Source organism: Choloepus didactylus, chromosome 2 (genome assembly GCF_015220235.1).
Source record: "Choloepus didactylus isolate mChoDid1 chromosome 2, mChoDid1.pri, whole genome shotgun sequence".
Taxonomy (NCBI): Eukaryota; Metazoa; Chordata; class Mammalia; order Pilosa; family Megalonychidae; genus Choloepus; species Choloepus didactylus.
This window is the reverse complement of record NC_051308.1, coordinates 53,424,144-53,443,302: the sequence shown is the minus strand read 5'-3', so window position 1 is coordinate 53,443,302 and position 19,159 is coordinate 53,424,144.

The window sequence follows — 19,159 nt, the reverse complement described above, 5'->3', positions numbered from 1 at the left end:
TCCAAAACTTCTTTGTCATTCATATCTCAGCTCTTCTGCATGTATCATCTCTCCCTTGTATACAGAACCATATGAGGAATATGGCCTCTTTTGTTTAATTTCCCCAAACATATTCTGAGAAGGGAATGGTGTGTGCCAGAATTTCACTGAAGCTTTAGCTATAACAGAGGGGCTTTTAGGTAAAAAATCACTTAATATGGAAGATTTCTAATCATGATGTTATAAGCCACTTCCCTACTTCTGCTACTAGCAGTTTCTTTGATGGACATTTATTCTGGGTTTACTTTAAGAAAAGCTTTTGTGTTCAGCTAGTTTCCTTGGGCAGTGTTTCCAGAAAGCATTGTAAGTGAGTGGGTAGTAAGTTAGGGAAGGGAGGAAAGCCAGAAAAGGGTACATTATTGAGTGGGTTATTTGTGTTGGCAACAGGGACTTAATCACAAGGGCCACCCTCTGAGACAGAGTATAGACCACAGTGCCAAGCGGTCCTCCTGAGGATGAGGACCTGAGGTATTTATCTACCAATAGCTCCGTTCTATTTTTGGAGGCATTTTCCAGGTATATTAACACCCAGGCACATCTGACCTGCACTGTGGCAGGATGCTCCAGAGCACAAGGACCACCGCCAGTCAGAGAGCTGCTGGGAGCCTCCACGCCTATGGCGTCGTCTGTGGGACCCTCAGAGTAGGCAGATATGGACGGGGCAGAGTGGCCTCTTCTCCAATTGTTTTTCTGTATCGTCTTCTCTTCTGACATGCTGTTCCAGGCCATCACTGTCTCCCTACTCAAACCTCTCCTTTCCCTTTATCAAGACCCCTCCATCATTTTGCACTTAGTTGCCCCTAAATACAGTTCTCGTCACTTTCTTAGAGCGCATCTTTATTTTTCCATCTCCCATTGGACTTTGGGCCTATACCGGTATCTCTTGCTACCTGAATTTTCAGAAATCAAATATTTGCTAAAACTACCTAAAATTCACTAGTTAGTAAAAAATTCCTTATAACAAATACTGGGCCCTCCTTTTTGCTTCAGGGCACGAGGAAGTAGCCTGAGCAGCACTGTTGTCGCAGCCATTTTCTCAATAGGAATGTATCTTCAGCCCTCATTGTTTAAATGCACCATGCATTACAGCCTTCATCTTTTCCACATTATTCACTGAAAATATGATCTAAGAATGTGGAAGAGAGCTCCTAGGTGCGCCTAGGAGGCCTAGAAAATCCTAATCAGAGGAATTTACGGGAGACACCTGCTGCTTTTTGCCGGTGGAAGGAAGAGCATGCCTGCCGGCCTCGCCCTCCTCCTGCTGCGTGACCTACTCACAGAAGTCTTCAACCACTTAGTCATGACTTTTTTAAACATGACAATGCTTGGTCATGTATTTCAAAGGATATTAATAATAGTTTCTTTGGAAGCTCTATTTTGTTCTCTGCAAATTTCTGTTGATGATGAGTCTAGGTTATGTGTTCATTTCTAAGGCAGAAGCCCTCATCGTCTGACTTAGGGTCTGTACATGGGGAGGTTGAGCAATGTGCTATTTTTTCTTTTGGGGAATTGTAGTAGAGACTGATCATTGTTTCCCAGAATCCATTCTCTCTTATTTAAGTAATAGGACTACCCTCATCCTTTTAAATATCAGCAGGCTGCTCATCTAGATCCTTCCTTGAAGCAACCTCCTGGTTGCTTTCTTAAAATGGAAGCCACTTGCTCTCCACTTCCTCTTTCCTGTGCTATTGACTGAAATGCTGAGGAATGCTGGTACCAGCTTCTGCAGGCTGATGAGAACAGCACCAGGGATGTTGCAGCAACAAGGAGGAAGGGGCCTAGTCCCTCAGTGACCTTATTGGGCATGACCGCTGACCGTCCTGAATATACTTCTGCTTCTGGACTGGTACATAGAGAAGGGAAAACATTTCTGCCTGCATTGATCCTCTGTGTTTTGGTGTGTCTGTTACATTACAGGAGCATAGCCTGTGCCTTAACAAACACAAACGTGTCCCAAAATATCAATGTTTATTGGTGCTTTTTCTGTTGCTTTCCAGTTTCTCCAGAGAAGAATCCTCCTGTCTCCTGCCTATTTATTTATAAGCTTGAATTTATTTATAAACTTGAATTCTTACCATGCATATAAAGAGATTACTGCTTCTATAGTCTCATTGAACTCTGTTTCCCCTTCCACCCTTCAGCCTATCTCCACCACAGCATTTCTTTTTATATTTACAACATTGAGAGCATTTTCTTCTTTTTTGAAATGATTGTGCCAATCCTTATCAGAAGCAGCTGCATTCTTCCCCTTATTTTAAGTGAAATGTTTTCCCTTCCAGTATGACTATTTCATCTTTATATTCCACACAGATCTTTGCCCATAGTATGTGCTGAATAATTATAACTTGAGCAAAGATGTTACGAGATGTTAACTTGGTGGTAATGTTTAATACTGCCCATGAGATAATCAATTACAAAATCTCTCCTGCCAAATATTGTTCTCTGACTACAGGGAAACAAACTATAAGTATATGATTCTTTCCTTTTCTGGGTTTAATGAGAGAGCCTGGGGAGAAGGAAGTTGGTGAACCAGAGACTCTCAGATGAAAAAATATATGATGGGAGATAAGGGATTGACCTGCCATTTTGTAATGAGGAAAGCTAGGGTTCAGAAAGGAATATGGGTTTCCTAGTATTCCTATGATCTAGGAATAGTCATCATTTTTAGCAAATTATTAAATTTCTGATAATGATATATTTAAGTTTAACTCAGTCTTGGGTTCAGAATTTGGCTTAGCTACTAATTACCTGAGATGTTTTGGGCAGTTTCTTTAATTTACCTGAATCTGTTTCTTCATCTATGAAACGAAGAAGATAAGAGCTATAGCATAGGGTTTTTTGAGAATTAATTAAAATAATTTACATAAAGTTTTGGTACACAGTGCATGCTTAAAATTTAAAAGCTGGTTAATAAAGCTTCTGGTTGATCATTTAAATTGCTTCTCTTTATTGTGGTTCCTCTTTCCAAAGGAAGCCACCACTTGGTGGGTGCATTTGTTTTCCTTTCTTTCAAGGAAGTTGAAGTTTAATTGTGCTTTCACCAATATTACAAAGAAGTTCACCCTGTTATATTTGGTAGTTCTTCCTATTTATTTTTGAGAGCTAAGCATTTTGACTATTACTTCTGTGGGTAGTAAAGATCACTTTAGGGCATTTTCCAGAGCTTAGTTTCTTCTTGGGACAAATATCTTTGTATCCTCCAGGAACCGATACTCCCAGTTAGTAGAAAAGTTAAATCCTGGTTGGTAGTTTCACTTGTCCCATTTAAGGAGACTAAATTTTGGAAATTATCTGAATGAAATATCCTAGATAGTTATTAAGGGAAACTTAGTCTTGGAGTTAACTATCCAAATGTGTTTTTCCACAGCTTTTCTCTTATTGCTCAGTGACATAATGCTGGGCTACACCCTTGAGATCCAGTACCAGCATCCAAGTATAATTTATGATCAGTGTTTCTCACCTCTCAATGATCTATATTGTTATAAGATCTTATTCTAAGAATCACAGGATGATCAAAAATGTGTCTCCATTATAGCCCTGTATCTGAAACTAGAGATCACCAGTGGAAGTTTGTCTGTGGATAAAGATCAGGATGTTGAGTATGAAAATGGCATCATCCAATGTAACTCTGACTGTGGAGTGGTCGGCTTCCAAAGTATTATTTTCTCAGAGAACAGAACCTGTTACCCAGAGGTGCCCAAGTGTAAGTGGATGCGTGGCAACACATTTCAGAGTGCCCTATCACACCCTACAAATGGTTGCCTCCTCAAAGCACTCAAACATCGATGAGATCTGACTTTTGCCAGTCATTTCAATCACTTTACAGGAATTAGCACTTTTAACCTCCAAGCGCTGTAGTGAGCTGGTTGAGACAAGATCTACTTCTCTCATTTTATAGCAAGAAGGACCAAGTCCTTTAGATGGGGGGGTCCCATAGATCCATGGGACCTGGCCTCCAGATCAATGTTTTCTGCAGTAAATGCTATGCTTTTGCTCTATTTTGGAGGGGTCATCAAAACTGTTCCTCCTACTGTACCTGAGAAGGCCCCCTGAATATCTCTGCAACACTTTTCCTTCTCTACCTCAGCAAGTACACACTGCTGTCCGTGAGCAGCGCTGGGCTGGAACCTCAGGCAAACACCTTGATGGAATGAGAAGTACCTTTTGAATTTCATCAGTCAGTTCTGAGGATGGTCCTGATACTCCAATCTTGCCATCATCAGTGACACATCCTGAAAAAATCTTATACCTTCACCGTTTGGAGAGAAATCTCTCAAAAGACATCGTTTAATCTCCTATAGGAAGTTGCTGGAGGTTGTGAGCAGGTGTTAGCCGGCAAACCTCGGCAGTGTCGCCCAAACCCACAGGAAGTGAAAATGGCCCTGGACTTGGATAAGCTGTCACTGGAGATTAAACGACTGGAAAAAGAGTAAGACTTGAAGAGGAACACCAGGTAGAAATCAGTATATCTATTTATCCCGTTTCACATCCCCAAAACAGAGATTAAGTCCACATCTGTCTTTAGCAACTCTACTGTTCCCTAAATACTACCATTCACTGGAAAATAATATGTGTGTTGGGAGAATTTGTTACTATTCTTAGAGCCACTGGTAATGTGGAACTTTTGATGATTTCTAACTTTATAGCTAAGCTTCAGCTTCTGCTTTCCTGGATTCGGTGAACTAACTAAAACTAACTAATCACCTGTCAAAATCAGGTTATCCTTGTTTTCACTTTGATTCCTGTGTAATGAAAAGCTAGGGCATTATACAAATAATTTCCTAATGTTGCTCTGATTAACTTTCTTTTCTCTTTTACTGCTTTGCAGGGTATATGTGGTCCTTGAAAATAAGTACTTGTGCCCATGTTGTCACCTTTGTCAGAGGCATCTTTTCCCCACATCTTCACTTCCTACTCATCCTTCGGTGCTCAGGTGAAACACCACAGCCTCCTCCACGTCTTCTCTCTCTTCTCCCTACCTGATAATTAGTATTTCTCTGGAGTTACTTCTCCCCTTCCACTTCATATTTAAGATGTTTTTTATTTTGTTTGACATCCTTCCCATTCAGTAATAACAAGCTATAAACTCTTTGAAAGTCTTAGCTATGTGTAACCCAAGTATCAGCCTCTTGGGCATACCCAAATCTTCCAATCCACTCTAATGCCTTTTTCCTTTAATATTTAAATAAAAATGGCTTTCCTGTCTCTTTTAGATCAGACTCCCAGAAGTAGACCCTGAGAAGAGGATTCACATGCAAGTAATTTGTTAAGGACGGGCTCCCAGGAGAAAGGGAGTAGGGCAAGCACAACAGAGAAGGGAAGGAGCCAGGCTTAGCCCTATCCCAAAGGCGAGTGCTGGATGATATGTTAGGCTTCGAGGCAAAGGGATTGTGCTTTCATTCTGTTGCATCGGTCATTGGTGAGGGGCCACCCTGGGAGAACATGAGCCCTGAGGATGTTCAGCTCACTCTGTGTGTGGGCAAAAAAGCCAGAGGGCCATCCTCAGAAGCAAAGGCACACAGAAGCCTGCAGAAGGGTGCACAGAAGTGGTGAAAGGGATTCGAGGGGTTCTGGGCCGAGCTCTTCAATGCTCATCCCACATGTGCTTCTTGGAAGCCTTATATTTCTGACAGTCATCACTTCCGATTTTTTGCCTCCTCTGATCTCTCATTCTCAATCATGCTCACCTACTCTGGCTGGTCCCGAGGTAGCCACTGCATCCTGACCTATAATGCAGAACGTGGACTCTTTCTCTGCTTCCTTCAAAATATCAGTCACATGAGAAAGCTGCATAGCAACTTGTAGAGTTAACAGAGGATAGGTGGCTGGCTATACAAGACTGAAATTTGACACATCAAAGTTACATGACTGATTTTCGAAGGCTATTACCTCCCCCTGCCACTGGGAGTATCTTCATAGTTGACTTCCCCTGCATGAAACTGCTATCCTTGAGGCTTTTCTTGTCTGACACTTTCTCTCCTCATATATCTCCTTGTTTCTGCTTCATCCATTCTTGTTCCCACTGCCCTAGAAACCCATGTTCCTTCACTTTATTAGGGAAAGCATTTTACCTCTCTTGCTCTCCCTAGTCTCTGGGCTTTTATATCCAAAAATTTGTGAATGTACTCAAATAAACAATGGGTCATCCATTCCAGATCTGTTCACTAAGCTGTAAATAGGAATCAGGAGAGTCTCTGAAATATCAGTCTTTCCATATTTCCTCCCCAGCGGTCTCTGGGGGGGCAGTGTAGAGACATTTTCATACTGATATGAATTATGTCAGAATCTTTTTACTTGTTAATTTTAAATTAACATAATTATAAATATGAAAGTAATATATGCATATGAAAATAAGAATTAAAACCTTACAGAGAAGTTTATAACAAACAAAAGTAGAATTCTTCCTTCTTTCTGCCTCAGTCCTACCGTTTTGATTTTTTTTTTTTTTTGCTGATTAGCTTAAATACCCTGAAGAAAATGCACATAATATATTATGTGATTTTTTTTAAATTAGGGACGTTGTAGGTTTACAGGAAATTCATGAAGAAATTGCAGAGTTCCCTTATAACCCCCATCACATGCACAGTTTTCCCTATTATTAACATTTTGCATTAGTGTGGTAATTTCATTACAATTGATAAAACAATATTATTACAATTATACTATTAGCTATAGTCCATCGTTTACATTAGGGTTCAACTGTCTATGTTATACAGACATATGTTTATTTTAATTTTTTACTTTAGAAACATATATACAACCTAAAATGTACCTTTTTAACCACATTCAAATATATAATTCAGTGCTATTAACTACATTCATGATGTTGTGCCACCATCACCACTGTCCATTACCAAAACTTTTCTATCACTACAAACTGAAACCCTGTACCAATTAAGCATTAAATACTCCCCATTCCCAATCCCCACTTCAGCCCCTGGTGACTGTATTCTAGTTTCTGACTACAAATTTGCTTAAACTAATTATTTCATATCAGTGATCTCTTACAATGTTTTTTCTTTTGTGTCTGGCTTATTTCACGCAACATGATGTCTTCAAGGTTCATTCATATTGTAACATGTATCAGGACTTCATTCTTTTTAATGGCTGAATAATATTCCTTTGCATGTATATACCACATTTTGTTTATCCGTTCATCGGTTGATGGGCACTTGGGTTTCTTCCACCTTTTGGCAATTGTGAATTATGCCACTGTGAACGCCAGGGTGCAAATATCTGTTTGAGTCCCTGCTATCAATTAAATAAAATAAAATTAAATAAAATAAAAATATAGGGTGTATACCTAGAAGTGAAATTGCTGGGTCATATGATATTTCTATTTTTAACTTTCTGAGGAATCACCAAAGTATTTTCTACAGTAGCTACTCCCTTCTATATTCCCACCAACAATGAGCCAATGTTCCCATTTCTCCAGATCCTCTCTAATACTTGTCATTTTCCATTTTTTAACTTCAAAGGGTATATTTTCTTTCCCTGCTACAAAATTATTTCACTTCCCTCTCTCTCCATCTGTCAATCTCATTTAATTATTTATTCTTTAATGATTGCTTATCTTTATGGCTTTAAATAATATACTTAAACCTCTATTACTCATGCAACTTTAAAAAATAATTTGCTGTTTTATTAAAGTAATACAAGCACATACTTAAAAAGTCAAATGGTCCAAAAGCCTTGCGATAAAAAGTTCTAATATACCAACTCACCCAATTCTACCCCTTAATTTTATTCCTCAGAAATAACTACTTTTAATTCCTTTAGCTCTTTCGTATGGAATCTAGCTCCATATTTCCAAATAATATTCTCATTCAACTCATGTTTATTTATTATTTTTAAGCACTATTTGTTGACTCACTATTTAGACAGAAGAGAGTTTAGGTCCCTTACAGGAACACCTTTCTCACCAATGCAGTTATATTCCACTCCTTGGTTAAATTAATAGTCAATGTTTACATTTTTATGACTACACAAATCTTGATCATTGCTAAACCAAGTTAAGCCAAACAATGATCTTGGACACATTTCCTTACAAGAACAACTTTTCAATTTTTATGGAATTAATTATCTTGTTTTTGTTTTGTTTTGTTTTGTTTTGTTTGTTTGTTTGCTTTTGTCTATGTTCCTGTTGATTCCTGCTACACACTCCAATAGATCTGTCATAGCTTATCAATAAAATTTTCCAATGCCTAGATACATCAAATGCTGTTTCAATTCCACACATCTCATCTGCTCATCCACCTCCCCAGCCCCCTCTTCTGGAGATTTCTTCCCCCAGATCCTCTATTCACTAGTTCTAAAATGAACTCTTCAACTTCCAAATTTTGGGACTTCCCTTTGCTCTCTTTTTTACTTTGAAGCCAAGTCTTCCTGTCTTGGTTTATTTCCTCATTTTTGCTGGAACAGATCCTTCAGAAGTTACCTAAGAAAGGATGCATGGGAGGTAAAATTCCGAGTCCTTACATGTCTTAAAATATCTTATTTTTCTACCCACATTCGACTGATAGATTGCTTGAAACCTAAGTTTTTTTCAGAAGTTTTAAATCATTTCTCCCTTGCAGTGTGCCTTTCAATGATCCTTGATACAAGTTGTTGATTTTTTCCCCCCATCTTTCTCTCTCTGGGAGCTTTTGGAATCTTCTCTTTATCCTGTGACCTTGCTTTAGGATGTTTTGTGTGCATTGACCTGGGTACTTACTGGGCTGTTTTGGTCTGGAAACTCAGATCCTTCAGATCAAGGAAATGCTTTTGAATTTTTTTCTTTTATTTTGTTTGCTATGTTTTGTTTTTCTTTTTTGTGTTCCTTTTAGCAAAATATTGGATTTAACCTTTCTTTTCTCTCCTACTTCCCAAATCCTCTTCTTTGAGTACAACTTTTGGGGAGATTTTCTTGACCTTGTACTCCAAGACTTTATTGAAGCTTAAAATTTATTCTATCATATATTTTAATTTCCAGTAGCTTGTTCTTGTTCTATATATTTTCTTCATGGATGCAGTGTCTGTTGTTGATTATGGGGTAGATTTTTCTTTGGACCTTCCCTGCTCTGCATTCATATTAAAGAATAGGACTCTAAAATACTGATTGATATTTCTGTATGCATGAGTAAGGCTTCTCTAATGTTGAACATTTTATAGCATGACTGGGCAGCAAGAAGATTTAATTATTCATATGTTTGCTTTATTTTAATTTGTGAATGCATCTATAGACCTTTTCTTTGGGGGCTTTTCAAAGCCTACTGAGAAGATTTCTGTAAGTTCTTCCCTGTTGATCTTTCTCTTGAGTTTCCACTATGTAAGATGAAGAAATTGGTGCTTCTGTGTTTTCATTCAACTTCATTTCCTTTTCCATCTGCCAACCTCTATCTACATCTGATTATTTTTGTATTGCATTCATTTATAGTGCTTTGATTCTATTGAAAATCTATAGCTACCACTTTGGAGGGTAGAACTAGCTTCTGCCTCATAGTATACAGGCCATTTCATTTGTCGACTTTGGCAATAGTAAATACTTGATAATCATTTCATGAAGGGATGTTTCAAGTTCCATGAGCTAAGATTTAATGCAAAAGATCAGTTTTTAAAACTTTCTGATGCATTTAATTGCTTCTTATGGTACCTCAAACTGAAAATGAGTGATCTTTTCCTTTTCTAGGTTTAATGGGAGAGTCGAGGGCCATGAAAAGGGCCAAGAATACTGTAGGGGTTTGAAGCTATATGTACCCCAGAAAAACATGATCTTAAATTTAATCCTTTTCTGTGGATGTGAACTCATTGCAAGTAGAACCTTTTAATGAGGTTACTTCAATCAAGGTGTCTTCCTCCTCAATCAGGATGGGTCTTAATCCTATTACTAGAGTCCTCTATACATGAATGAAATTCAGAAGGTGAGAGAGAAGGCCACAGAGGAAGCAGCCAGAAGCTGAAGTCAATGGAACCCAGAAGAGAAGGGAGAGACCAGGAAATGCTGCCATGTGCCTTCCATGTGACAAACTAAAGACCAAGGATCACTGGCAGCCAGCCCCAGAATGTTATAGTTTTCAGGAAGAAAGCATTGGCTTGATGACTCCTTGATTTGGACTTTTTCCCAGTTTTAAATTGTGAGTGAATAAATGCCCTTTGTTTAAGCCAACCCATTTCCTGGTATTTGCTTAAGCATTCAGGAAATTAAAATGAATATCCAAGGCAATCCTGAAACAGAACAAAACTGGAGGACTAATGCTACCAGATTTCAAGACAGAATATAAAGCAATATTAATTAAGACAGTGTGGCATTGGTACAAGCAGAAGAAAGCTGACTATGCAACTGAATGGAAAGTAGAGAAATAAATACCTGTACCTTCACTATGGCAAATTTGACACCTCAGGGTGGTGGGAAAGAATATTTTTAAAAATATATGTTTCCAGGGTCAACTGGAGAGCTACATGGAAACAAATGTTCCTTGATCCCTACCTTTCACCTATCACTCCAAATACAAGATAGTACATGTGAAAGGTAAATCAATAAAGCTTCTAGCTGTTAGAATAATCCACAAGAGGATATCTTTATCAGCTTTTTGTAGGCAAATATTTCTTGCATATAACAACAATAGAGCATTATCCTTAAAGGAAAAACATATAGATTTTTTTCTATGTTAAAATAAGAATTTCTGTTTATCTAAAGATCTAATGGTATCTAACGATACCATTAAGGTTCTTCAAAGGAGATATACAAATGGTCTATACAAAAGATGCTCTATATCATTAAGCCTTAGAGAAATGCAAATCAAAATCACGATGAGATCACACCCACTAGGATGGCTATTATCAAAAAACACAGAAAATAGCAAGTGTTGGTGAGGATGTGGAGAAACTGGAACCCTGATACACTGCTGGAAGGCATGTGAAATGCTGCAGCCACTATAGAAAACAGTTTGGTAGCTGCTCAAAAAGTTAAACATAGAGTTACCTTATGATCTACAAGTTCTACTCCTTGGTATATACCAAAGAGAATTGAAAACATATGTTCTTACAGAAATTTGTACATGAATGTTCATATTATCATTATTCATAATAGCCCCAAAGTGGAAACAACTCAAATGTCCATCAATTGATTAAGGGATAAACAAAATTGATATATAGATACCAGGGAATATTATTTGGCCATTAAAAGGAATGAAGTCTGATACTTCAAAATACATGAACTTGAAAATAATATGCTAAGTGAAAGAAACTAGATACAGAAGGTTACATGTTGTATGATTTTATTTATGTGAAATGTCCAAGTTTTTAGAGACAGAAAATAGATTAATAGTTACCAGGGGTTGGGGTGGAAAATGAGGAGTGATGGCTAATGGGCTCGGGGTTTCCTTTTCGAGTGATGACAATGTTCTGGAATTAGATAGTGGTGATGATTACACATCTTTGTGAATATGCTAAAAACTATTGAGTTATACACTTTAAAAGGTGAATTTTATGATACGGTATATAAAATATATTTCAAAAAAGAAACATCATTAAGGGAGTGAAAAGGCAAGCCACAGACTGGGAAATGATATTTTCAATACATATGTCCAACTAAGGACTCTTATATATATAGAATATATAAAGAACTCTTACAAATCTATAAGAAGAAGATAATCAGCCCCCCAAAAGAATGGACAAACTACCTGAAGAGGCTCACAAAAAAGGATATCTAACTGGCCTGGAAATAAATGAAAAGATGATCAACTGTATTAGTCATCAAGGAAATGAAAACTACAATGCAATCCCACCACCTACCCAGAAGAATGGCTAAAATGATAAAATACTGAGTATCAGCAAGAATGCATTGCAGCCAGGACTCTCCAAAACTGATGGTGGAACTATAAATTTGTCCAGTTGCCTTGGAAAATTCTTTGGCATAACTACTAAAGATGACCATAGGCCTACTCTATGACCCAACAATTCCACTCATAGTTCTCAGCTCCTCAGAAATGCATACATCTGTTTAACAATGGACATGTATTAGTATTTTTATATCAACCTTTTTTTTTTTTTTTTGCAATAGCCCTAAACGGGAAACTACCAAAATGCTCATGTGCAGTAGAATGAATAAGTTAGTTGTGGCATGGTGGAATATAACACAACAATTGAATGAATAGCTATGTGGATGAATTTCAACACATAAAGTTAATGAGATACCAGAGACAAAATCGAACATACTGGTTTATTTCATTTATGGTAAAGTTTGATAACAGACAATAGTAATCTATGGTGTTAGAATTTAGAATATCAGTTCTAATACCAGGAGAGCTTTGGAGGTGCTGGCAATGTTCTGTTTCTTCATCTGGTTGGTGGCACATGGTTGTGCCCAGTTTGTGAGAACTCCACTAGCTCTACAGTTAAGATACTGCACTTTGTTTGCATGTATATTTTACTTCAATAAAACCACATAAAAATTGGAGATAGGGTGAATCTTAAATATCCTAGTGATCTGTGGTTAGCAGCAGATTTTCCCATTTATTTACCACTAAGGTGTTCCAATATAGTAGAAATTGCCATTGTACTCAGAGCAGAAGTCATCTTTTCAATGTTTATTTTGGCTGTCACCTTTTTACCCTTTTACTACACCTGATATTCCCCAAGGTTACTCTGCCACCAGTGAGACACTGTGCAATAAGACCCAGTATCAGAAGTTTCTTCTATGCTGTTTTGGCTCCCTCTGTTGGCTCGCTGATTTTCACCAGTTCAGTAAACAATTGCCAGAGTATTCAAATGCATTGTTTTGTTGTTCTCTATATTAATCCACTGGACGAGATCTTTGGTAATTAAGGGTGTAGTTTTCATGTCCCATTGGTAAGCTCTACCTTCTATTATACAATTCCATGCTTCAGCAATCTTAAACTATGCATGGGAAGATCACCTGGGCTTTATCATACCTTTCCCTTTAATTGTGCAACTTTTTCCTCAAAGACACTTAGATATAAAGAGTGTGGGGTCTATGCATCAATCCCACTGTTATCACCAACCTACCTAACTACATTACTGACAGTATTGACAATTGTGAAAAGGAGGCTCAGACTGATACTCAGATTTACTCAGATGCTTGAGTAAATCAAATCATTTGCTTATCTAAAAGATACTGAAGGAAGCCATGAAGGTTCAGATACAGGGCAGAGAGATCGGTTATATTTTCCAGTTAGGTAGAGGTCAGAGTTTCAGACTTCAAAATTTTCACAGAGGATGCAATGTTGAGATGATTTCCTCTGAACAAGAGCTCATTGGACCTTCTGGCATTTCAAGTGTTCCTTTCTAAGCATTTCCTTATAAGTTTGGAGCAGCTTTATACACTGACTAGCTTTCTACATATATACGCTGAGCCCACTCATCCGGGCCAGGTGTACCTCACCAATATGCAAAATGACTACAGGTATAATGACTCAGCCTCCCCCTGCTAACATAGCCCACCCCAAATATATTACTGGTCTGGGACAAGGGTTGGTTACTCAGGCATCTCTTGGGGTCAGGCTAAGAGGCCACTAGGGTCTTTTGCACTTGAGATACATTTTTCTTGAGTAGTACAGTACCATTCTCTCCAAGTCTACAAACCATAGTTTTCTCCAATTCTTCCCTTTTCCTTGAACTCTATTTCTAATCCGTCATGTAATTCAATTGCTTCTCCCTTTGAAATACTGCTGGGAGAATGAAAAACATGTTTGTGTTAGAATGATGGGATTATTTCTACAAAATGGGTTTTTAAGGTACTCCAATTCCAACAATTCTTTGACCCAAATGGATCTCCGGTCCTTTGACTATTTTAAGTCCCATTATCCCCACTTCGTTTTTACCTAGTTTAGATTCCATTGTTGATCTCTATAGTTGATCTCATTTTTTAATCTTTCATGAGCATATTTGCTCAATAGGACTTCCAAAACTGTTGCACTTAAGATGCATAGTGCGCTTGGAGAAGAACACAGTGTTGATTAGTTTTCCTTTAAATTTAAACCATGATTGTCAAGCAGTAATTCCACAATTATCATAGTAGATTCATTCGCCTCAAACTTTTAACACCTTTCCTTCCACTTCACTCTCAACTGATGAATTCATCTCTTATTTCATTTGTACCTTGGTAGAATCACTTTATTGTGTTACTTTAGATAAAATGTCATGTTTTCCTATATAAGTTCTTCTCACCTGCAGCAACTTGGATGAATCTTAGAGAATTATGCTGTGTGAAAAAATCCAACCCCAATAGCTTACATGCTGTATCAGTCCAATTATAAGGCATTTTTGAGACGGCAAAATTCTAGAAACGGAGAAGAGATTAGTAGTTGCCAGGGATAGGATGGGAGGATGTGCCAGAGGGAGGATGGTGTGGTTATAAAGGCCAATATGAGGGGAACTTGTGAGGATGGAACTTTTCTGTACCTGACTATGGTGTTGGATACACAAGCCTACATAGGTGATAAAATGTTATAGAATTGAATACACACAAACACACAAATGAGTACAATAAAACAGAAAATTTGAATAAAATCAGTGGGTTGTATTAATGTCAATGTCCTGGTTGTAAGTTTTGCAGGATGCTATTTGCCAACCAGGTAAAGTGTTCAGAGAATCTCTCTGTCTTATTTCATATAATTGCATGTGAATCTATACTTACCTCAATAAAAATTTTAATTAAAAATTGCATGCACCCTGCTAATTAGTTTCCTAGCTTCTGTGGACACTGGATGCCAGACATTCTAATCGTATGATGCCTAAAATTCTTCAGCCTTTAACCAATGCTTATGAGTGGAACCAATAAATCCAACATTCAAAGAACTCTTTAAATCTGCTCCCAATAGAACTCTCCAGGATTTTCTCCTACTGCTCCAATTCAGGTACCCTAAACTCGAGCTAAATAAACTACCCACTGTTTCCCGAGTTAACCTTATTCTCTTCTACCTCTAAGTTCTTGCTCACATCATGCTTACCACTTGGAATATCTAAATTTCCAACTTTTTCCTTAAAACAATACTTCAGATATATCTAAATTCTACTTACTTCATGATGTCCTATGCACCCTTTTTTTCAAGCCACCAGGTCACTCTTTCCCCTTCTTTGTGCTCCAATACCGCTTTGTGGCATAATTCTAGCACTCATCAAATTCCACATTTCTCTAGATTGTGAGCATCTTAAGGGCAATGCTAAGTTTTCTAAACCCAAGCTCTTCTTAAATAACTAACACAATGCTCTCTCATCATTCATTTATTCATTCATTCACTAGCTCTTGATTTTATCCTTTCTTTGTAACTTAAGAAGGGTGAAAGTGTTTCTGCTTTCTGAATCTTAACCCCATTTCCTTACCTCTCTACTTGTTACTTATTTTTCTGTGACCAGTTATTTATATTACTTAAAAATATGTAGGTAGTAGTGAAAAGTGTATATTTTGTGGGACCAGGAAAATATGATTCAGCTCCTGGCTGAGTCATTTATTGTAAAATTTTTAGCAAGTATTACTTAGCCTTTTTTGAGAAGGGGATAAAAAAAATACTGTAGAGTCAATTGAATTATGTACCCCAATTTAGACATGTTCTTAATCTTAATTTGCATTTCTGTGGGTGTGAACACAGTGTAAATAGAATCTCTTGAAGATGTTATTTTTTATTCATCTGATATTTTATTTGCTGACCTCTTTGAAACATTCCAAAATTCATAAAGGCCAATGGAAATTTCCATGCTAAAATGTTGCTCAACACGACAAATTTCTAACAAAAAAATATTTTAATGTATAGTACCTTCATTTTACTCTTGAGGAATCCATATGTGAAAATTACATTTAGATGGTAAAACTCAGGTTATGAATACAAGATAAATATCAATTAATATCATATTTCTTGTTTACTGGAAAACAACATTGTGACAGTCATGCTTAACACCTTAGTTAAGTAAAGAGAAAATGGGAAGGGGTGTCACTGAGATATGCGAAGACCTAACAGTTCAAATAATCCTTAGCTCTTCTGAGAAGTTATAGATAGGATATATGTAGTAAATTTTTCTGTAATATGGTGTGCTCAGTCTTTACTGACCATCATTCAGTTCATATGTTCAAAGTAATAGCAATTATCTTCAATCACTGAAAACTGGATTCAAATAAGTTATAGCTCAGTGAGCTAAGGATACTATCAATCTCTTACATTCAAAAATGTTTTAAATCTGGAAAGTTTAAGGTAAAGGAATACTTGTTACTCATAATTACCTTTAGATATAATTGAGACTACTTTACTATCCTTAATTAGGTGTACTACTATACATGGTTAATTCCAGTAACTATATTATATATATACTGGTCATCCAACATTACAAATTTTTGTGCTCCAAAAGAATTATTGATCCAGTAAAATGACTACATTTAATTTTCTTTTAAAGACAGATGAACTTAATTGACAGGCGATTGGTTTCTCTTAATATCGTCTTCAAATTACTGATACAAATTTACCAAAGAAATAATTATATGTTTTGCCTAGCATCAAATAACCTGCAAAAAAATTTCCAAGATAGATGCCTTTCTTGCTCAATTTCGAAAAATAAATAGAGGCTTACTAACTGAAAGCATTGCCATTCCTAGCTCTCTAAAGTAAACATTAAAAAAAAAAGTACAAAAAATGATCTCTTGCTTTTGAATAGCCCACTTAGTTACATAAAATATTTTCTGTTCCAACACTTCCTCAAATTCAAAAGATATTTACTTCCTAAGAACATGAGAAACAGTCTTCATTTCAAACCATTCCGTCAGTTTCTGTGGCAAAACTACAGGATTCCTTGGCTACCATAAATTGTATTTGTGACTGTGGGATTCCTCAATCTTCTCACATCTTGAGCTTGGTCTGGTCTATACACCACACAAACCAAATCATCTGTTACTTTAACACACAGACTCCCATCAGAATGCCTATATTTGAGAACCACGTGTGCCTTCATAGGGTCCATGAGGTAGATCTCAGCTGGCAGCTGAACTTCTCCCGGGTTTGTTCCTCCGGAGTCTGGGGCTCAGCGTGGAAAGGGAAGGGCGGAGAGGCAAGGCTGCAGGACTGGAGGTGGCATGACTCAGCCCACCTACCCACCTATCTCTAGTGCCCACCTACTCAGTAGCCTCAGTCACCCAAAGATAGTCAAAGATGTTATTTTTAGTTAAGATGTGGCCCAACTGAATGAGGCTGGGGCTTAGTCCCGATTACTGGAGCCCCTGGTAGCAGAAAAAATTCAGACAAAGTCAGAGAGAGCTATGGGGATTAGCCAGAAACCAGAAGAGAAAAGTGAGGACATCACCACGTGATGAGGAAGCCTAGGAACTCAAGGATTTCTGGCCAACCAGAACGTTGCCAACACCAGGAGGAAGCAAGCCTTCTAGCTCTGAAAAGTCTAGTCACTTGAGCCAATCCATGTTGTGGTGTTTGTCATGGCAGACTGGCAAACTAAGGCACCTAAGGTTGTTGTGAGATTAAATGGACTCATTCTTAAAGAGTGCTTAGAACATAGCACTACTGAATAGGTAGAAACAATGTCAGGTATACCTCTGTTTACTGTGCTCCACTTTATTGTGCATCACAGATACTGCATTTTTGTTACAAACTGAAGATTTGTTGGCAACCCTGTATCAAGCAAGTCTACCAGTGCCAGTTTTCCAATATCATGTGCTCATCTCATGTCTCTGTGTCACATTTTGGTAATTCTCACAATATGTCAAACTTTGTCATTATTATTATATCTGTTTTGGTGATCTGTGATCAGTGATCTTTGACATTTCTACTGTAACTGTTTGGGAGCACCATGGGCTGAGCCCACATATGATGGCAAACTTAATCAATAAATGCTGTGTGTGTTCTGACTGTTCAACCAACAGGCCATTCCCTCCTCTCTCTCCCTTCTCCTTGGGCCTCCCTATTATCTGAGGCAAACAATATTGAAATTAGGCTAATTAATAACTCTACAATGGCCTCTAAGTGTTCAAGTGAAAGGAAGAGTCTCAACTCTCTCACTTCAAATCAAAAGGCATGTCAAAAGCTGAGACAGGCTGAAAGGCCTCTTGCACCAGTTAGCCAAGCTGTAAAAGCAAAGGAAAAGTTCTTAAAGGAAATTAAAAGTGCTACGCCAGTGAACATATGAATGATAAGAAAGCAAAGCAGACTTATTACTGATATGGAGAAAGTTTTAGTGGTCTGCATAGAAGATCAAACCAACCACAGCAATCTCTTAAGCCAAAGACTAATCCAGAGCAAGGCCCTAACTTTCTTCAGCTCTACAAAGGCTGAGAGAGGTGAGGCAGCTGCAGAAGAAAGGTTTGAAGCTAGCTGAGGTTGGTCTATGAGGTTTAAGGGAAGATGTCATCTCCATGACATAAAAATGCAAGGTGAAGCAGCAGGTGGTGATATAGAAGTTACAGCAAGTTATCCAGAAGATCTAGCTAAGATCGTTGATGAAAGTGGCTACACTAAACAACAGATTTTCAATTTAGACAAATAAGTCTTATAGTGGAAGAAGATGCCATCTAGGACTTTCCTAGCTAGAGAAAAGTCAATGCCTGGTTTCAAAGCCTCAAAGGATAGGCTTATTCTCTTGTCAGGGGCTAATGCAGTTGGTGATTTTAAGTTGGAGCCAATGCTCATTGAACGCTCTGAAAATCCTAGAGCCCTTAAGAATTAGACTAAAACTATTCTGCCTGTGTTCTATAGAGGAACAACAAAGCCTAAATGGCAGCACATCTGTTTACAACATGGTTTACTAAATATTTTAAGGCCACTGTTGAGACCTACTGCTTAGAAAAAAAAGATTCCTTTCAAAATATTACTGTTCATTGACAATGTACCTGGTCACCCAAGAGCTCTGATTGAGATGTACAACTAGATGAATGTTGTTTTCATGCCTGCTAACACAACATCCATTCTGCAGCCCATGGATCAAGGAGTCATTTCAACTTTCAAGTCTTATTAAGAAATACATTTTGTAAGGCTATAGCTTCCATAGGTAGTGATTTCTCTGATGGATCTGGGCAAAGTACACTGAAAACCTTCTGGAAAGTATTCACCATTCTACATGTCATTCAAAATATTGGTGATTCTTGGGAGGAGATCAAAATATCATGATTAACAGGAGTTTGGAAGATATT